General features: G+C 40.3%; 1 pseudogene; it reads right to left on the reverse strand.

The window, feature by feature from the left end:
* Positions 1-4,099: 4,099 nt before the first annotated feature.
* On the reverse strand, positions 4,100-4,285 carry LOC101054294 (metallothionein-1X pseudogene; annotated as a pseudogene).
* Positions 4,286-7,439: the final 3,154 nt, after the last annotated feature.

A 7,439-nucleotide genomic window follows, 5' to 3' on the forward strand; every position in this document is an offset into this window, starting at 1 on the left:
TTATTTTATTTATTACATAGTATTTTATTATTGTTTTTAAAGTAGGTGTTTCTGCTCTACTGGATTGCACACTTCACAAAGAAGGGGCTTTTTAAAATTATATCCCTAGGGTCTAACCCAGAGCCAGTACCCCAGAGCCACTTAATAAATGTTTCTTAAATAATCGATTGACAAACAAGTGGATCTTTCATTGTAACCTAATGCTTCAAGATAAACTGGACTTGGAAATGGATGAGACAGTGCTGGTACTCAAATCAATTTGCTGGTATCATAATCTCCCTCCCTCTCCACATTTTCTCTTTTCAGAGATGGGCCATTTCTAGGTTACTTGCTATGCAGTTACATTACAGAAATCATCTTTTAGCTCTAGCCTCTTAGCTTGTTTTGCAAGAGAATTAGAATGTTTAATGCATTTGTGTTGCTAAAGAGCTTGAGATCTGCTTAGGAAAGTCAGTTTAGAATGCCTAAGTGCCGGTATCATGATATTTATTGAGAATTGATGAATAGAATTCTTAAAATAGTCTTGTTCATTGTGGTATCACTGAAGGCATGCTATACTAAATCCCATTTGTCTTGGATATAGAATTTCTGGAAGATGAATGGAAAGAGGAAATTGTTGGATTTTGGAGTGGATTGTATAAGAATGAACAATTTCTGTAAAGTTCCCTTTTCTTAAAGTGACAAGTGTTAGAAAAATGCCTTTAGCCATACCTACCTGGGCTGGGTAATTACAAGTTCTAAAAAACAGGTAAATGCCACATGTTGACAGATGAAGAATATGAGAAGCACCTCAACTTTGAAGTCTGTCCTGGGATGAGGCAGAGGATCTGCAGAGTCACTCCCGTCTAGAAACTCTGATGTTAGATATGTCATTTTTGGTTGTATCCATTCTCTGCAGGAGGGGAGGCTTTATTCTTTTGTTGTGTGAAGTTTGACAGTCTTGGTGCTTATGTCAGGCATTAGTAAAACAACCAAACCAAACATGTCAATGCTGAGAAAGGGTTTCACGATAGAGCAGTTGCTGACTAACGTGGGACAGTTATCTTCATTTGGGAGAACTTGCACAGTGACTCTGTGCTGTGGTTTGAATGTCCCTTCCAAGACTCATGTTGGAACTTGATTCCTAATGTGGCAGTATTGAGTGGTGGAACTCTTAAGAGATGATTGAATCATGAGGGCTCTCGATCTCAGCCTTCTCAGCCTTCAGAACTTAAGAAATACATTCATTTTCTTTATAAATTACCTGATTTTACGTATTCTTTCATAAATAACAGAAAATGGACTACAAGCCTCTGGAAGACAGTGAGAGGAAAAAATAACTCAACTTTACCTGATGATGTTACAAATTCTCTGAAGTGTATATCATACATTCAGTCTAAAACACTGCCTTTTCTCCTGCCATAGAATGGAGTGCTAGACTTAGGCTCTTCTCATCCCACTTCATTGCATTGCTTCTTGGTTACTCAGCTTTCTCTACAAAGTTTCTTTTGATAGTCATTTAAATCTTTTATTTTATTTCTATAAAAATATATATAGATTCTTGTCTATCGCCCCCAAAAGCCCTTCCCTCTCTCAATTTTAAGTAATGAACATTCCAAAATAGAGAAACTAACCCAGTTTTTGCACTGGGGGAGTAATCACCACTATCATTATCAACGAAAACTTATAGACTACTCCTTCTGTGTCATATTTATAGTAACATTTATTGCAAGCTTACTTAGAGGTGCTGACACTGGAAGAATTCAGGGAACTTTCAGAGTTACCATGTAGCAGAGGCAAGAACACAATCTAAGATATATAAATTCAGCCTAGACCTATATCTAAATGACAGCTCAATACCAATCCGTATTTAGCACTTCTCTCAGAAAGGTAGGTTTTTTTGTAAACATTTATTTTAGTTTCAAAGGTACATAAGCAGGTTGGTTCTATAGAGACATTGCATGTTGTGGGGGTTTAGTGTACATATTATTTCATCACCTGGTAATAAACAGTATTTAATCGGTAGTTTTTCGATACCTGCCCTCCTTCCACCCTCCCCCTCAAGAAGTCCCCAGTGTCTATAGCTCCCTTCTTTGTGTCCCTGTGTACTCAGTGTTTACTCTCACTTTTAAGTGAGAACATGCAGTGTTTGGTTTCCTGTACCTGTGTTAGTTCACTTAGGATAATGGCCTCCAGCTCCAATCATTTTGCTGCAAAGGACATTATCTTGTCTCTTTTAATGGGTGTGTAGTATTCCATGATGTATATGAATCACATTTTCTTTATTCAGTCTACTATTGACAGGCACTTAGGTTGATTCCATGTCTTTGCTATTGTGAATAGTGCCACAGTGAACATATGCGTGCATGTGTCTTTATTGCAGAACAATTCACATTCCTTTGGGTACACAGCCAATAATGGAATTGTTAAATCAAATGATAGTTCTGTTTTAAGTTGAGCAAACTGCCAAGTTGCTTCCCATGGTGGCTGGATTAATTTACATTCCTTCCAGTAGTGTATAAGTATACTTTTTTCTCTGCAGCTTCACCAGAATCTGTTACTTTTTTGGCTTTTTAATAATAACCATTTTCACTGTTATGAGATGGTATCTCATTGTGGTTTTGACTTGCATTTTTCTAATGATTAGTGATGTGGAGCATGTTTCCATATGCTTTTTGGCCATTTATATGTCATCTTTTGAAAAGTGTCTGTTCATGTCCTTTTGCTGACTTTTTAACGGACTTGTTTTTTGCTTGTTAATTTGTTTAAGTTCTTTGTAGATCCTGCATTATTGGACCTCTGTCAGATGCATAGTTTGCCAATATTTTCTTCCATTCTCTGGGGTCTGTTTACTCTGTTGATGGTTTCTTTTGCTGTGAAGAGGCTGTTTTGTTTAATTAGGTCCCATTTGTCAATTTTTGTTTTTGTTGCAATTGCTTTTGGCATCTTTGTCAAATTTTTGTCCAGGGCCTTCATGCTGTGGCATAGATGAAATGCGTGGTATTTTCTATGTTTCCTTCCAGGGTTTTTATAGTTTTGGGTTTTACATTTAAGTCTTTAATCTATCTTGAGTTTACTTTTGTCCATGATGTAAGGAATGGGAGCCAGTTTTAATCTTGTGCATATGGCTAGCCAGTTATCCCAGCGCAATTTACTGAATAGGGAGTCCTTTCCCCATTGCTTGTTTTTGTTGACATTGTCAAAGATCAGATGGTTGTAAGTGTGCAGCTTTATTTCTGGGCTCTCTCTTCCGTTTCATTGGTCTATGTGTCTGTTTTTGTACCAGGTCTATGCTGTTTGGATTACTGTAGGCTTGTTGTATAGTTTGAGTCTGGGTAATGTGATGCCTCTCACCCTTTCTTTTGTATTGCTTTGGCTATTTGGGCTCTTTTTTGGTATCATATGAATTTAAAAAATATATTTTTTTTTAGTTAAGTGAAGAATATTATTGGTACTTTGATAGGAACAGCATCAAATCTGTAAATTGCTTTGGGCAGTATGGCCATTTTAACAATAGTGATTCTTCCTATCCATGAGCATGGAATGTTTTTCCGTTTGTTTGTGTAATCCCTGATTTCTTTAAGCAGTGTTTTGTAATTTTCATGGTAGAGATTTTTCATTTTCATGGTTAACTGTATTCCTAGGTATTTTATCCTTTTTTGTGGCTACTGTGAATGGGATTGCATTCTTGATTTGGCACTCAGCATGGATGTTATTGGTGTATGAAAATGCTACTGATTTCTGTACACTGATTTTGTATCCACTTTGCTAAAGTTGTTCATTAGATATAGAAGTTTTGGGGCAGAGATTGTTGGGTTTTCTAGGTATAAAATTATACCATCTGCAAACAGAGATAGTTTTATTTCCTCACTTTCTATTTGGATGGTCTTTATTTCTTTCTCCTGCCTCATTGGTCTGGGTAAGACTTCCAGTCCTATGTTGAACAGGAATGGTGAGAGTGTGCATCCTTGTCTTTTTTTTTTTTTCAAGAATAGATGAATTTATTGCCATTCACGTATTTCATAGAAAAAAAAGTAGCAAACGGGTCAAGGTTGTAAAAAAAAAAATCAGGTTTATACAGGTTGCTCTATTTACATCTGGGAGCAAGGCTGCCCCGGCATCAGGCACAGCAACTACACTTGTCCAACGTCCCTTTGCAGATGCAGCCCTGGGGACACTTGGCACAGCCCACAGGGCAGCAGTAGCACTAGCTCTTCTTGCAGGAGGTGCATTTGCACTCTTTGCATTTGCAGGAGCCGGCACAGCAGCAGGAGCCACCAGGCGAGCAGGAGCAGGTGGGGTCCATTTTAAGGCAAGGAGAAGCAGGAGTTCCCAATTGAAAAGCAAACATGCTGCGGCACAGATGAAGTGCATGGTCGCATCCTTGTCTTGTTCTAATTCTCAAGGGGAGTACTTCCAGTTTTTCCCAATTCAGTATGATGTAGGCTGTGGGCTTGTCATAGGTGGCTCTTATTATTTTGAGGTATATATTTCTTCAATACCTATTAATAGTTCGTTGAAGGTTTTTAACATAATTGAGGCCGGGCGCGGTGGCTCAAGCCTGTAATCCCAGCACTTTGGGAGGCCGAGGCGGGTGGATCACGAGGTCAAGAGATCGAGACCATCCTGGTCAACATGGTGAAACCCCCGTCTCTACTAAAAATAGTAGAAATTAGCTGGGCATGGTGGCGTGTGCTTGTAGTCCCAGCTACTCAGGAGGCTGAGGCAGGAGAATTGCCTGAACCCAGGAGGCAGATGTTGCGGTGAGCCGAGATCGCACCATTGCACTCCAGCCTGGGCAACAAAAGCGAAACTCTGTCTCAAAAAAGAAGAAGAAAAAAAAAAACATAATTGAAATCATTTTTTGCATCTATTGAGATGATAACATAGTTTTCATTTTTAGTTCTTTTTATGTGATGAATCTCATTTATTAATTTGCATATGTTGAACCAACCTTGCATCCCAGGGATAAAGCCTACTTGATTGTGGTGGATTAGCCTTTTGATGTGCTGCTGGATTCAGTTTGCTAGTATTTTATATCCATGTTCATGAAGGATATTGGTCTGAAGTTTTATGTTTTTGTTCAATCTTTGCTAGGTTTTGGTTTCAGGGTGATGCTGGCCTTATAGAATGAGCTAGAGAGGAATCCATTCACCTCAATTTTTTGGAATAGTTTCAATAGGAATAGTACCAGCTCTTCTTTGTACCTCTGGTAGCGTTTGGCTGTGGATCTATTTGGATCTGGGCTTTTTCTTGTTGGTAGGCTTTTTATTGCTGATTTAATTTTGAAAGTCATTACTATGTTTCCAGTAATGTATCCATTTCTTCTGGATTTTCTAGTTTGTGTGCATAGCAGTGTTCATCATAGTCTCTGAAGGTATTTTGTATTTATTTAAAGGGGTAAATGTTAATAATGTCTCCTTTGTCATTTCTGATTGTATTTATTTGATTCTTCTCTCTTTTATTGTTTATTAATCTAGTTAGCAGTCTTTCTTATTTATTCTTTTCAAGAATCAACTTCTGGTTATGTTTATCTTTTATACGATTTTTTCTGTCTCAGTTTCCTTGAGATCAACTCTGATTTTGGTTATTTCTTGTCTTCTGCTAGCTTTGAGGTTGATTTGCTCTTGTTTTTCTAGCTCTTCAAGTTGTGGTACTAGGTTATAAATCTGAGAACTTTCTAAATTTTTATGTGAGTGTTTAGTGTTATAAATTTTCTTCCTAACACTGCCTTAGCTGTGTCTCAGAGATTTTGGTATATTGAATCTTTGTTTTTATTAATTTCAAAGAATTTCTTGATTTTTTCCTTAGTTTCATTGGTTACCCAGAAGTCATTAAAAGCAGATTGTTTAATTTTCACATAATTGTATAGTTTTGAGCAAACTTCTTGGTATTAATTCATATTTTTATTGTGTCGTGGTCTAAGAATGTGGCTGGTAGGGTTTCATTTTGTTTTGTAATTTTATGAGAATTGTTTTATGGCCAATTGCAAGGTTAATTTTAGAGTATGTGCCCTCTGCAGAGGAGAAGAATATATGTTTTTGGATGTAGAGCTCTGTAGATATATATTGGATCCATTTGGTCAAGTATTGAGTTTAGGTCACCAACTTGCCACTCTGTGCCTATTAATTGGGGCATTTAACCTGTTTACATTCAAGGTAAATTTGCTATGTGCAGATTTGATCCTGTCATCATGTTGTTAGCGGGTTGTTGTGCAGACTTGATTGTGTAGTTGCTTTATAGTGTCAGTGGTCTATCTACTTAAGTGCGTTTTTGTGGTGGCCTGTAATGGCCTTTTGTTTCCATATTTAATACTCCCTTAAAGACCTCTTATAAGGTAACAAATTCCCTCAGTTCTGGGGTGATCTCAGGCTTTATGTTCCCTCCTCAACTTGGGGGCAGCCAGGACAGGGACCTTGGCAATAGCGAAGGCAGAGGGCCTTTCACTTGTCTCTTGGGGCTCCACTCCAGAGAAATGCGGGACTGCTGCCAATCAGAGCATCCTGCCAAGGGTGGGGCAGCTGCATTTTGGGTCTAAGTCAGGGGCCCTGCCTGGTGATGAGCCGAAGGGTGAGGGGAAGATAGATGACTTCCTTCTCCTTAGGGAGACTGTGGTGTGCTGGAAGTGTTAGTGAAGCACTCAGGGCCTTCATTCCTTCTCAGTCCGAGGGCAGCAAGGGCAGTACCACTCCAGCAGCAGTGGCAGAGGGACTTTCAGTTGCCTCTGGGAGCTCCACCCCAGAGAAATGAAGATCTGTGGCCAATGGGAATGTTCAGCCAGGGAGTGGGGCAGCTGCCTGGTGGCTCTGCTTGGTGAAGGGCAGGGGGTCAGATGCAGACAGGGAAGAGAGACTGGGCTCTTTCTTATATGGTGACTGTGGTGTGCTGGAGGCACAAGGAAAGCACTCAGGTTCTTTGTTCTTTTCCTAAGGGCAGCAAGGGCAGAACTGCTGCAGTGGCAACGGCAGGGGGCCATTAGTTGCCTCTTGAAGCTCCACTCCAGGGAACCAGAGCCACTAGCGGTGGGAATGCTCAGTTGCTGGGCTGAGGCAGCTGCTCTGCGGTTTGATGAAACGTAGTGGGTGGGGGCTCACAGGGAAGAGAGACTGGGCTCCACTCTGTGTGATGGCTGCTGTGAGGCCCTTTGTCCCTTCCCCAGCCTGAGGGCAGTAAGGCTCGTACCACTGCAGCTGCAATGGGAGAGGGTCTGTTGGGTGTCTCTGGAGTTTCCTCCCCAGAGAAACGCAGAGCCAGCACCAACTGAAGTGTTTAGGCCAGGACAGGGTGGTTGTGCTGGGGGCCCAGGTCTAGAGGCCTTGCCCAGTGAGGAGTAAGGGGGCCGGGACCCGTGTGGAAAACTGGCCACTTTTTCGTGAGGCAGCTGTGCTGTGCTGTGGTCCACATTAGTTAGAAAGACAGGCTTCAGTGCTCCTCTGGTCAAAGGAAGAAAAAATGTTCCA

Source organism: Saimiri boliviensis, chromosome 3, assembly GCF_048565385.1.
Source record: "Saimiri boliviensis isolate mSaiBol1 chromosome 3, mSaiBol1.pri, whole genome shotgun sequence".
NCBI lineage: Eukaryota > Metazoa > Chordata > Mammalia > Primates > Cebidae > Saimiri > Saimiri boliviensis.